Source organism: Vicugna pacos, chromosome 4, assembly GCF_048564905.1.
Source record: "Vicugna pacos chromosome 4, VicPac4, whole genome shotgun sequence".
NCBI classification, from domain to species: domain Eukaryota; kingdom Metazoa; phylum Chordata; class Mammalia; order Artiodactyla; family Camelidae; genus Vicugna; species Vicugna pacos.
The window spans coordinates 51,000,626-51,012,941 of NC_132990.1; the positions used below are offsets into that span (position 1 = coordinate 51,000,626).

Below are 12,316 nucleotides of genomic sequence, written 5' to 3' on the forward strand. Positions count from 1 at the left end.
GTCATTCTTACTCTTGCCGTCATCCAGAAATGTCTTTCACTCATGTTAGAGACCCGAGTCCCCACTGCAGTCAGGCCTCGGGGTGAACTGACCCTGTGAACCTAGGTCTCTGGTTGCAGACCTCATGAAGGGCCTCCACCTTTCCTACACAAGATCCTTCTAAACAGCTTAATAATAGTGGCCCTCAGAAGGGGAGCCAGACTCAGCATAATTACTACTCTTGTGCCCTCTTTGTAATCTTGACATTGTAGGGATTGTTTGATCACAATAGTTGGGGGTTTGTGTGCAGTATTTAATTAGGCAGATGAAAGAATGTTAGGATGAAACAATAGTATCTCTAATTTAATGGCCTGTTCTGCGTCTTATCCTAAAACCATGACAAAAGATGCTTCCATTCAAAGAAAAAGAATCTCTCTCTCTTTCTCCCTTCCCTCCCTCCCTTCCTGTCTCTTTTTTCCCCAGTTGAAATCCAATTAACATGGTTCCCACCTCACCACCATGTTCTGGTGAATATGCCATTGCTAACCACTCTTCGCTCCTTTACAAGCCACCTGACTGATGGAATCCAGAAGAGAAAGGAACGGAGGAAGTGTGGTGCAGTGGTGCATGCCTGGCCTTCAACCCCAGCTCCAGTCCCAGCTCTGACCTCAAGCCAGTCACTCCCAGGCCAGTTTCCTCCTCTATTAAGTGACATATTTAGTTTAAGCCTACCCTGGCTCTTCTTTTGGAAAATAAAATATTTATTAGAACTTGTGCCCTGGGACCAAGATTTGAGGGAGGTTTATAAAATTAAACACAGTTTAAGATAGGGTAATTAAACATAATAAAAACATTATCCAGCTAAGCAGAGTCCAGAAAGAGATATTAGCAGGTAACAGGATGATCTCAGAGCTCTTGTCTAAAATTCTATTATTTTAATTCTGGGCTATAAAATGCCAACATTTACCCAAGTCAATAAACATCAAGAGACTGATATTTCATTGGAATCCAAGTCTGATTTTTCAATATTGATTTTTGTGAAGTCAATTTTGGTTTAAAGTGCCTTTTTAAATTGGTGCTCCAGTGGTGTCAAATGTCAACATTTATTTTTCCAGGACTCTCTTTTCTGTGGGCACTCTGGTCAATGAATGAAGTTTTGGATACTTGGGAGTTTTTATTTTCTTACTTCTGACTGAGGGCCCTGATTCATAGTATAGGGTGTTTTTTACTCAGCCTTTAAGGTTCCTGTTGGGATATGAAAAGTAATTTCTGTGTGCATGCCCATCACCAAAAAGCTAGAAGAGGAAGAGTCAAAGAGTAGGGAGAGGTGAAGGGTTAATTAGGGGTCTAGCTGATCGCTCTGAAGGCTTCATGCAGACCTGAAACTCACCATTCACTTGCTGTGTGACCATGGGCATGTCACTTACCCTCTCTGAGCTTTGCTGGGTCATTTGCAAACTAGGGATAACAACACCTACCTAACAGAGGAGCTATGAGAAAATGAGACAGCTCATGCCAGTGGCCGGCTCACAAAATGCATTCAGCAAATGGCGATCCTTCCTCAGCTATCAACTGAATTAAATTATTGAATTATTTTCCTTCCACTGATACTTTTTATTTAAAAATTTTCAAATCTACAGAAAAGTTGAAAGAATAGTACACTTAATACCTATACTTTTAATCTATTCACCAACTGATAATATTTTCCCACATTTGCTTCTCTCTCTCCTTTATTTTTTCCCCTGAATTGTTTGATTGTAGGTTGCAAACGTAAGACCACTTTACCCCCAATACTTTGGGATGTAGCTCTGAAAAATGAGGACACTCTCCCACCTACTACACACTTAAAAAAGTAATACTCAGAAAATAATATTACTTAAAATTAAATTTGTATTTCAAACTTCCAGCTGTCTCTAAAATGTCTTTTATAATTTTCTTTAATTCCACGTTTTAAAAAATCACACATAACATTTGGTTGTCAATTTCTCTTTAACATTTGGTCATCAATTTCTCTTTGCCAATCTACCCCTTGATTTTTAGATGGTATAAGAAAAGAGATATTCTCCAGGGCAAGTAGGGGCAAAAGAGCAGATGATAATTTGGTTAACAGAAGAGGCAAGAAGGAACCTTTGGAATTGGGTTCAGATCCTGTCTGAGACACCGGCTCTGGGTGACCTTGGACCTGATGCTTCCTTCTTACAGAAGCTTTCATCATCTGTAATCAAGGGCTTGCCTAGTCCATCTCCAGACCCATTATCCCTCTAAAGGAGGGAGCTGACATTCACAAGCTATTGAACATGAAGAGCCCAGTTTAAATTCTACTCTATTAGGAGTGTGACCCTCAAATGATGAGGCCCTCAAATTATGTCTCTGAGCCTCAGTTTCCCCATCTGCAAAACAGGTGTGCTAACAATAGTACCCACCTCATAGAACATAATTAGAATTAAATACCATAATTCATGTGAAGCACTAGGCACAGTGGCAGGCACAGAGTAATGGCTCAGTAAGAGAAAAAAAAGCTATTATAGTTATTAATGTTCCAGGAATTATGGACTCTACAATCAAAACTCTTATCTGCACAGCAATTACCTTTGGCTTATGAAGAGCCCTTCACAATTTATGAAGCACTTTCTCTATTATCTCCTGGTATGCAGTCCTGGGAGGTGGCAGCATGGGGACAATTTTTCTCACTTCAGAGAGGGGACCCAGAGGCTCAGAGAGGTTGAGCAGGTTGGCTGAGGTTGTTCAGCTGGTTACAGAGGGAACCAGGCCTTGGAGGGGCCCCACCCCTTTCCTGCCCTCTGAGCTCTTGTTCTGTTACTATGGCATCAGCATTATGTGGTTCTCCATCCATTTCTGCCTTGAGAACACTCATCTTGTTTTATTTCAGTCCACTGAATGTCCAGTCAAATCTGGACACACCTTACATCCTATTATGTGACCACAGGAAAAAGACTCTGCTTCTCTGAGCTTCTGAACTTCTGTCCCTGCATCTGTGGGATGGATGTGAACCTGTTGCCCCAGCGGGCTGCTCCTGGTCTGAAATTCAAACCAGAGAATCACGCTGTGAACTGCAGGGTATTTTAGAGAATGACGGCAACCACTGTTGTCATCAGACTCTGGACCTACTAAAGGCTCCTTCCTTTACATGTGGAGCCAAATAATTAGCATAGAAAATTAGGGTCCTCTCTCCCGGGCCTCATATTTGAATCATAAACTACAAGAATCAGAGTCACTTTGAAAAATGGCTTTTCATTTGTCATGATTTTTTTCATTTCCTCAAAGAGAAGGCATACTGTACTAGGCAAGAAATCAATGCTTCCCCATAATAATGTGTCTATAAGAGATCCAGGGCAGAAGGCCTCATGGAGAAGCAAGGGAGGCTTATCTATGGAGTACCTCAGCCACAGTAAGAATCTGAAAATCAATACTATATGGGTTTGCATTGAAAATGCACAATTTTTAATCAAAATACAGAACAACTGACTATAAGGTTTTAAGACAAAAACTATGTCTTGCAATTTAAAACAAAATGCCTGCAAACATCCCAAGGAAAAACTATATCCTTTTATCAACCTAAATATTATAATTATCAGAGCATCCTTCATGTTCCTAGAGCCTAGTCACTCTTCCTTCATCCCACCTATAGCACATATATTTTATAACCACCAAACCAGATCCACCGACTGTGACAGGAAGGAAGGAATAAATGCTGGGTGCCAGCTACATGCCACAGACTGTGCAAGGTGCTAGAGAAACAAGCACACTCAGGGTCAGATTCTACTTAAGACCACACACAGCTCGGCCCAAAGACTTCCTGTGGCATCCCCATCTCACTTGGAGCCAAAGTCCCTGCAATGCCCCCTACCTCATGTGATCTGCTTCTGGCTAGGTCCTCCCCAGTGTCACCTCCTTTTCTCTTCAGCCATGCTGGCCTCTTCACTGCTCCTAAATGTGCTTTCTAGGGCTGCTGTAACAAATTACCACCATTGAGGGGCTTAAAATAAGAGAATTTTATTCTTTCACAGTTCTAGAAGATAAAAGTCCAGAATCAAGCTATCATCAGGGCCATGTTCTTTCAAAAGGCTTTAGGGAGAATCTGTTCCATGCCATTCTGTTAGCTTCTGGTGACAGCTGGCAGTCCTTGGCATTCCTTGGCCTGTAGACGCATCACTTCAATTTCTGCCTCTGTCATCACATGGTGTCCCATCTCCCTCCATATGTCTCTGTCTGTCTCCTTTCCTCTTCTTGTAAGGACAGCAGTCATATTGGATTAAGGGCACAACCTATTCCAGTGTAATGCCATCTTAACTAATTACATCTACAACAACCCTACTTCCAAATAAGGTCACTTTCACAGACACTGGGGATGAAGACTTTAACATATCTGTTTGGGGGACATAATTCAACCCACAACATACACCAAGCCCCAGGGCCTTTGCATTTGCTATTCTCTTTGTTGAAGGCTCTTCCTCCAGGTGGCCACATGTTTCACTCCTCATCTCCTCTAAGTCTTTGCTCAACTACAACCTTCTCAGTGAGGCCTTTCTGATTACACTACGCAAAACTACAACACCCCTGCCACCCCAACACTCTCCATCCCATTTACCCACTTTATTTTCTTCTATGTTACCTATCTTCTATCTGACTGTATAATTTACTGATTTGTTTGTCTGTCTCTCCTCACTAGAGTGGAGTGTAAACTCCAGGAGGGCAGGGATTTTTGTGTTTTGTGAAATGTATCCCTCATACTGAGAACTGTGTCTGGCATATAATAAGCATTTACTAAACACTTGCTGAATGAATGAATGGTCCAGTGCAGGGAAAGATGGACACAAGAACTTAAAATTACAACACAATGTGATGGGGGTTCCAGGGCACAGCACAGGCAACTGCAGGGATATGGAGAAGGTAGTGGTCTGGCTCCAACGTGCAGAGGGAAGGGTCAGGAGTGGCTTTCTGGAGGAGGTGATATCTGAGCAGTGTCAGGAAGGGCAAACAGAATAGTCAAGTACTGAGGCTGGGTAGGAGAGGGAGAGCAGAGGGGGCTATTTCAGGTGGGACAGCAGCATTTTAAAAGAGATGTGACAATGACTGCGATAATAACAACTACTGATGTTTCCTGGTCACTCCTAAGCATGCGTCTTAACTCAGTGAATCTTCACGGTGTAAGAGGTAAGGTGGTGTATCAGTTTCCTATGGCTGCTGTAACAAATTACCACAAGCTTGGCAGCTTAAAACAACACAATGATGATCTTACAGTTCTGGACGCCAAAGTCCAAAATGGGTCTCACTGGGCTAAAATCAAGCAGAAAACCAGGGCTGCTTTCCTTCTGGAGGCTCTCTAAGGGGAGAATCTATTCCCTTGCCTTTTCCAGCTTGTACAGGCTGCCTGCATTCCTTGGCTCATGGTCTCTTCCTCCAACTTCAAAGCTAGCAGTGCAGCATCTTCAAATCTCTCTCTGACCCTGACTCCCACTTTTGTTGTCACATCTTCTTCTCTACTTGAACTCTCTTGCCTCCCTTGTAAGGATCCTTGTGATAATATTGGACCCACCTAAATAATCCAGGACAATCTCCCCATCTCCAGATCCTTAATTTACTTACATCTGTCAAATCCCTTTTGCTATGTAAGGTAACATACTCCCAGGTCTGGGATTAGGATGTGGATACCTAATAGGTCCATGATTCTGCCTACTACAGTCCTCTTCTTATGCAGTTTTCAGATGGGAACCCTGAGGCCCTGAGTGGTTCTGTAACTTCCCAGGCCTCAGGGGGGAAGGGGGCTGAGGCAGGATTCAAAGGCACAGTCTGACTGCAGAGGCCACACCCTTCCTCTGCTCTGTGAGATAGCAGGGCTGGTGCACAGATCTGCAAGTAACTATGTGTCCTGAGAGTCAAGGAAGATGGTGAATGGCAAGAGCTGAAGCAGGCACAGAGGGCAGTGAGATGGCTGAAGCCCTGTGAGCTGTGAAGGAGCTGGACCTTCTCTCAAGGGCAGTGGGGAGCCCCATAGGGTGTGGCCTCACCTCCAAACAGCACGGATGTGCGTGAAGGACAGACAGGCTGGCAGAAGGAAGGCGGGTGCCTACAGGTTTCAGGAGAAATGTGCTCACCGCAAGGAGCAAGGGAAGTAAAAGAAACCTTGACCTTGACTGTCTCAGCCTGTAGTAGTCCAGAGGGAACCTGAACCTGACCCCACTGGGATGCTGGGGTGTCCCACCCCAATTCCATGAAAGGTTGATATGTTTTGGCCAGAACTGTGGGAGAGAAAAACTTCAATTATCCTAATTGTTCAAATACTGTCTTCTAGGAGAAAAGAAATGAGAAGTTAAACAAAAGGTGGGTGGGTGGTTGCAACTAAGACAGAGAGAGTCAGGGTGGGAGGCAGAGTGGGGAGTGAGAGCATCGCTGGGCTGGGGGCAGGGAAAGGCAGCAGTGAGGAGCTGCTGGGCAGCTGCAGAAGCACGAAGGTAGACAGCAAGAATGCCCAAGCCGGGACAGGAGGGCCATGGCAAACGCACAGAGAGTGAATAGCCAGCCTGAGTAGGAGCCCAAGCCAAGGGCAGACAGGAAAGCAGCTTACTCTGATTTATGATGGGACCTCGACAAGGACCATTCTCCCCCTGAGCCTCAGTTCCCCCATGAGCATTGGGAGGATGAGAGAGAAGGAATCAGCATGATGTTCTGCAGGGTTTTCTGCAACATGCGACCCCTCCCTCCTTGCCTGGCTAGAGCACCCCTCAGAAGCCCTCTACCTAGCCTCTTGAGGCCTTGCTGTCTGCCTCTGGCCAGGAAGCACTGTCCTTCCTGGAACCAGGACATGTTGGGGACCTACACCTGGGCCAGCACACGCTGCTGGGCTACATATAAAGGTCACAGCTGAGGTCTCTGCAGAGGGGGCTGAACTCTAGCCTGCACCCCAGTTGCCACGTTGCATACCCACCTCTCCCTGCACCCACCCCACATTCATCCCCACTCACCTCCTCAAGCAAGGAAACCCCAGACCGTGAACATCAGGGCTCTAGATTGTCCAGGAGACACTTCCCCCAGTGCCCATACCACCTCCTGTGGTTCTCTCTCCTCCTGCCAATGGGTCATTGTCCTCAGATCCCACATGGCCCGAAACCTGGAGAAGCCCTACTGGGAGATCATGAGGCAGAGAGAACACAGGCTTGGCAAGGAACTATCCTGCCACTTCCTCTGGGGGGTCTTGGGGAATATCCTGGGTCTTTCTTTGAGGGTGGACATGATGCCCCCCTCACCAGTTTGCTGAGAATCAAATGAGATAACAGGGCGACCGCCCCACATACTGGAATGATCTACACGATGACTCATACAGTTACCAGCTCAGAGGTTTCTCTGAATTTCTAAGACAGGCCCAAGACCAACTGGATCCATATTCTGCTGGCCCCATGGCCAGTCACAGTCTGGTGAAATGCATGTATGCAACTATCTCCTTTAATCCTCACAGCAACCTCAAAAAGCAGAGACTAATTTACGCCCATTTCACAGATGAAGAAACTATGGCTCAGAGAGGTTTCAGTGGCTTGCCAAAGAGCACAAAGTATGTAGAGCAATGGAGCCACACCAAATCCACCTTCCTCCCACACCTGAGCAGGGAGGTGCCATCACTAGGGAAGCCAGAGCTCAGAGAGGGCAGTGGAGGGAGCATCCTGCCAATCAGGGCAGGGCCACCACAGGTAGTGGGAGCAGCCTGGCCAAGCTCTGGAAATGAACCTGGAAAATGCAATGCTAAGTGCAAGAACCAGGTTTAACAGACCATGTACTGTGTAATTCCATCTGTAGAGAATGTCCAGAATAGGCAATCCATACAGACGGAAAGCAGATGACAGGGACAGAGACGGGGGAATTGGGGGTAAACAGGAAGTGACTGCTAATGGCTATAGGGTTTCTTTTTAGGGTGATGAAAATGTTCTTAGATCGATGATGGTAACGGTTGTACAACTCTGTGAATACGCCAATAATCATTGAATTACATTCTTAAAAGGGGTGAATTGTATGGTATGTGAATTATATCTGCAATAAAAAGCTGTTAGCTTTTTTTAAACAAGGATATGGAAGTGACTTCTGGTTTAGCTTAAGGTGAAATCTCCGTGAAGTAGTTAAGAGCCTGGGTTCAAATCCTGTTCTACTTGCTACCTGAGTTATCTTGGACAAGTTACTTGACCGCTCTGTGTCTCCATTTCGCTAGCTGTACAATAGGGGCAATAGTACTTACCTCTTAGGATTATGAGGTTTGAGTTAAATGTAAATACCTGTACTTAAAAAGGTCTCAAGCATTGTAAGTTCTAGACAATTACTTGTTATTTTTATCTGAAGAAACACTAAGCATGAGGACCTTTCGTCCAGTTTGCATGTTGCTTGTATAAAGTTGCCTACTCTGTTCCACCCATTGTGAAGTGACCTAAAATGCCTTCTCTTTGGGGGAAGATAAACAAGCATTCAGTCAGTCAACAGTCATGCATTTTTGCCTCTGACTGGAACTTTTCTGGATTCTTCTGGAGAACTGAGCTAGCAGAGAAGTTACAAGGAAACGAATTTTAAGATACCACTGAGATCATCTTGCCTTGGGAATAAGGAGAACCTGGAACATGAACACACCTCGGTTTGAAATCCCCTTTCTTGAAAAAGATGAGACAGCTGAGTTGAAAGGATGTGGGATCTGGCTTCCTGAGGTAGGTTAGCCTCAGCCCCTGAAAAGCCAGTCTGGCAGAGTGGCCCCGATTGCAGCTTTCCCCATGATGCTCTGAGTCCACGTTGGTTCCTGAGCTTCCTCCTTGAATATAAGCTACTGAGATTGGAGGCCAAGAAGCCAACAAGCTGTGATGGGCCATGTCATCTCCCTTGGGCGCCTCTCCCCTCCTCTGGAAGGATGCCCGGACCACCCAAAGCCTGCCTCTGGGACCTCAAAGGGCAAACTGGGAAGAGCAGTCAAAATGCACCCAAGAAACAGGCTGCTAAGTCAAGGGTTTAGGTGCTGTGAGTGAGACAGTGTTGGGATAAGTTATTCCCCAATCTCTTGTCCATTGTTCTGGCTATTGCAGGAATCATCTGGAACAATCAGGTAGAATACTGCATTCCAGAAGCCTTTGTAAACTGTGTCCACCTGTGGGTCTGTTACTCTCATTACGAATACCTGACTAACAACTAGAGCAGCTGAACTGGGGAAAGCTGTTTCGTGAAGCAGTGCCCTCCCTGTCACATGGAAGCGTCCACACAGGGCAGGTGGCAGGTGAACACCCATCCAGGGTGTTTTAAAGGGGATGCGTGCACTGGCTGATGCTCTGTGAATTCCCATGGCCATTCTCCTCGGTTTCTGAGGCTCTCAGCAGCACCCCAACCTGAGGTTCAGTAAACTACGAAATCACAAACCAAAGGAGCCGGAAGGGACCTCCAAGACCATTTGGTTCAGCCCCTCTATTTTACCAAGGGAAAAACTGATTTTACAGATGAGAAGTTAACTTGCCCAAGGTCACACAGCTCTTCAGGCAGAGCCTGGAGAATTAAATTGGCCTGTTCAATTGGGCCTGAAGTTGGGCATCGGCAGACAGACCTTCTGCTGGAAAACTGTTTCAAAACTTTTTGCATCCGTGGGTTATAGCCAAATGGCTTTTAATCAGATAAGGATGATTCTCAAACACAGAGAATTTTAGAAAAAATGTAGCTTTCCTTTAGCACCATTAACAAACAGCAATCAGAACAGACGCTTTGAAAAGTTACAAGATGTGAGATACAAGAATAATGACTTACATGTGTTTCAAATGATCCCACTTGGACCCAAGAATAACCTTTTAATTTTAGCCCGATTTTACAGATGAGGAGGTTGAAGACCAGGAAAGCCTGAAAGAAGAAAGAACTAGAAGCCTGGGCTGACTTCAAAGTAGGACTTTTGCTACTACCCAGGTGTCCTAAAGCCACATGTTATAAAGAGATACACAAATAAGTTTTCAAAGGAAGGGGAGCTAATTATCTGGGCTGCCTGCTGGCCATAACTCCCCCTGAATTGCACTTGCTAAGGCCAGTGCCTTCTCTGGGCATTTGTTGGTGTTTGACCAGCTCCGGGGCACCTCTTGGCTGAGAAACACTTGAGCTTTCTGTGAAATTGCCCACTTTAGGTGGTAACACCTTTTCTTTCTCTCCCCTTTATATAAAAAGTACATGTAATGCTATTTCAAAGCTTTTCTATTAGCTATGCCACTGTACTTGACTTTTTCTCCCAGCAATCACACCTCGCTCTCTGCTCTGTGTGATCCAAACCGCCCTGAAAATGGAACTTGCCTTCACACACGACCCTGCCTCCAACACCTCCTGCCAACTACTACTCAAGATATTTTTCCGTAAGAGGAAAGGGCAAGGGTTTGCTGCATGACAGAGTGTGGGCTCCCCACCAGCCAACTTCTCTTACCTGCAGCTCCCCCAGCCTCCTCCGTGCTGCACAGGAGAACACACACAGATGTAAGGGCAGGGCTGGGCCCTTCTCCCCTCCCAGCACTGTAAATTGACGGCCAGATTTAAAGCTGAGTCAAAACTAAGAGTCAATCACCAATTCTGGGTAAGGAAAGGGATCCTTCCTATACACACCTGGTACTAAACATTAGCGTTCATCTAAGCACAGACTGAGCTAAGGTTTAATGAGTGAGGCAATTCATTTGTGCTTGATATTTACACTTTTTCAAATATGCTTCAAAATTATATGTGCCCTTATTTATAAAGAGAAAACAGGATATTCAGGTTTATGCTATTGTTTTACTAAAGAATCATAAAATTTTCACAGAAAAGACTGGAAATGTTCAGATGACGAGCCCAGAATTTCTTCCTGCTCTTAAATCAAACCCAAGCTGATTCTAATCATTAAGCTGAAGAAGCACACTTATCACGAGGAGCTCCTTAAATCACAGGCCGTCTTCTCCTCCTTGGGACTAGATCATATAAACCAAACCTGAAAGCAGGGGCCATCATTTTCCTCATACCTCTAACAGCTTGATATTCTCTGCCCACTGACTTCTTTAAGTGGACATTGTGGATACTGGGGGTTTCCTAAGTAGCCTTCATCTTTCTCTCCCTTGACAGACCTTGATTTTCATCTGGGCTCAGCCCTCCCCCTCGTGTAGCAGCCAAGCTCTCTGTGGGGTCCTGGCTCGTGAGTCTAAGCCCCTTTTCCTTGATCTTGATTGCTGCAGCTGTTAGAATACACGGCTCCCTGAAGGAATGTTCTTGGAAAATTTGGGCCTGTGAACTAAGAGAAAAGTTGCCTGGAGTTTTTTTCCTAGGACAAAATCCCACTATGACTTGAGAGGGCCTAGGTATTTTTGCCTTCCTAGGCCCCTTCCTCAATAAACAAATAAATATGAATGTGCTTGTACTAAAAATTACATTTTATGACTGCACTGGTATAAAGATGAATTATTAAAATCATATATCAACACATTTTCTCCAACTTCAAAGTTCTTGTCTTCTTATTTTAAAAATATTAAAGCATTTTTGTGGGCATTAAAATTACCATGGGCCCTAGACATTGTGCCTACTGTACCTTATAGATAAGGTGGCTCTGTTACAGGAATGAGTTGCCCCGAATACCCACCTACTCTGGACCTCTCATTGTGAGCCTACGGGCTTCCTTACGGTTTATGTCACTCTGAGTGGCTTTTTTATTACTGGCAGCCAAGAGCATCCAGACACCCTGGAAATCGGGCAACAGGTAATGAGCACTGGGGGTTGCAGGAGTGTGATTAGAGGCCCAGTGACCAACCAGGGTAGGACAGACTCAGTTTCCACTTCCTTTCATGTTTCATTTCTTTAATTCAGCAGCAACAGGATCAAAAAAATGATCAAAACACAGACAGCAGAAGGAGAAAAGAGAAGCAAAGGGAATTTGTTGGGGAAGCTGGGAGACCACTGGGAATTTGTGAAACTAGATTTTCAAGCCAGCAAGGACCACATGATAAAGGGAAAGAGCCAGTGAAGGAAGTAGGACGTTAGGGTCCTAGCCCATGTCTACGCTGAAATCACAGCAAGCCCCTAGGAAGCCTTTTTCCCTCGTGGGCCTCAAGTCTCTCTTTGTAGGGGAAAAAAGGGAAGTTCTCACTTTTTTTTCGAATAGTCACTAGCCATATGTGGTCAGTGGCTACCACGTTAAATACTGCAGATATACAACAGTTCCATCATCAGAGAAAGCTCTATTGTTCAGCACTGCTACTGTAAACCATTATTAAATACTATGTTAATATAAAAACCATCAATGATAGTCATCAAAATCAAACTGAGTGGATTTGCAATTCACAAACACCTCTTGAAAACTTCTGTGGTGTGTTTA

General features: G+C 44.9%; 1 protein-coding gene across 4 annotated transcripts in view; it reads right to left on the minus strand.

The window, feature by feature from the left end:
* The window catches only part of GABBR2 (gamma-aminobutyric acid type B receptor subunit 2), a 354,329-nt gene that overhangs the window by 264,174 nt on the left and 77,839 nt on the right, over nucleotides 1–12,316 (minus strand). For 2 of the 4 annotated variants that reach the window (XM_072959804.1, XM_072959805.1), the window contains exon 1: nucleotides 2,569–2,733. The exons of the other annotated variants lie outside the window; for them this stretch is intronic. The gene's annotated coding sequence lies outside the window, so the exon portion shown is untranslated. Of the gene's footprint in view, nucleotides 1–2,568; nucleotides 2,734–12,316 lie in introns of those variants that run through there. 4 annotated transcript variants of the gene reach the window in all.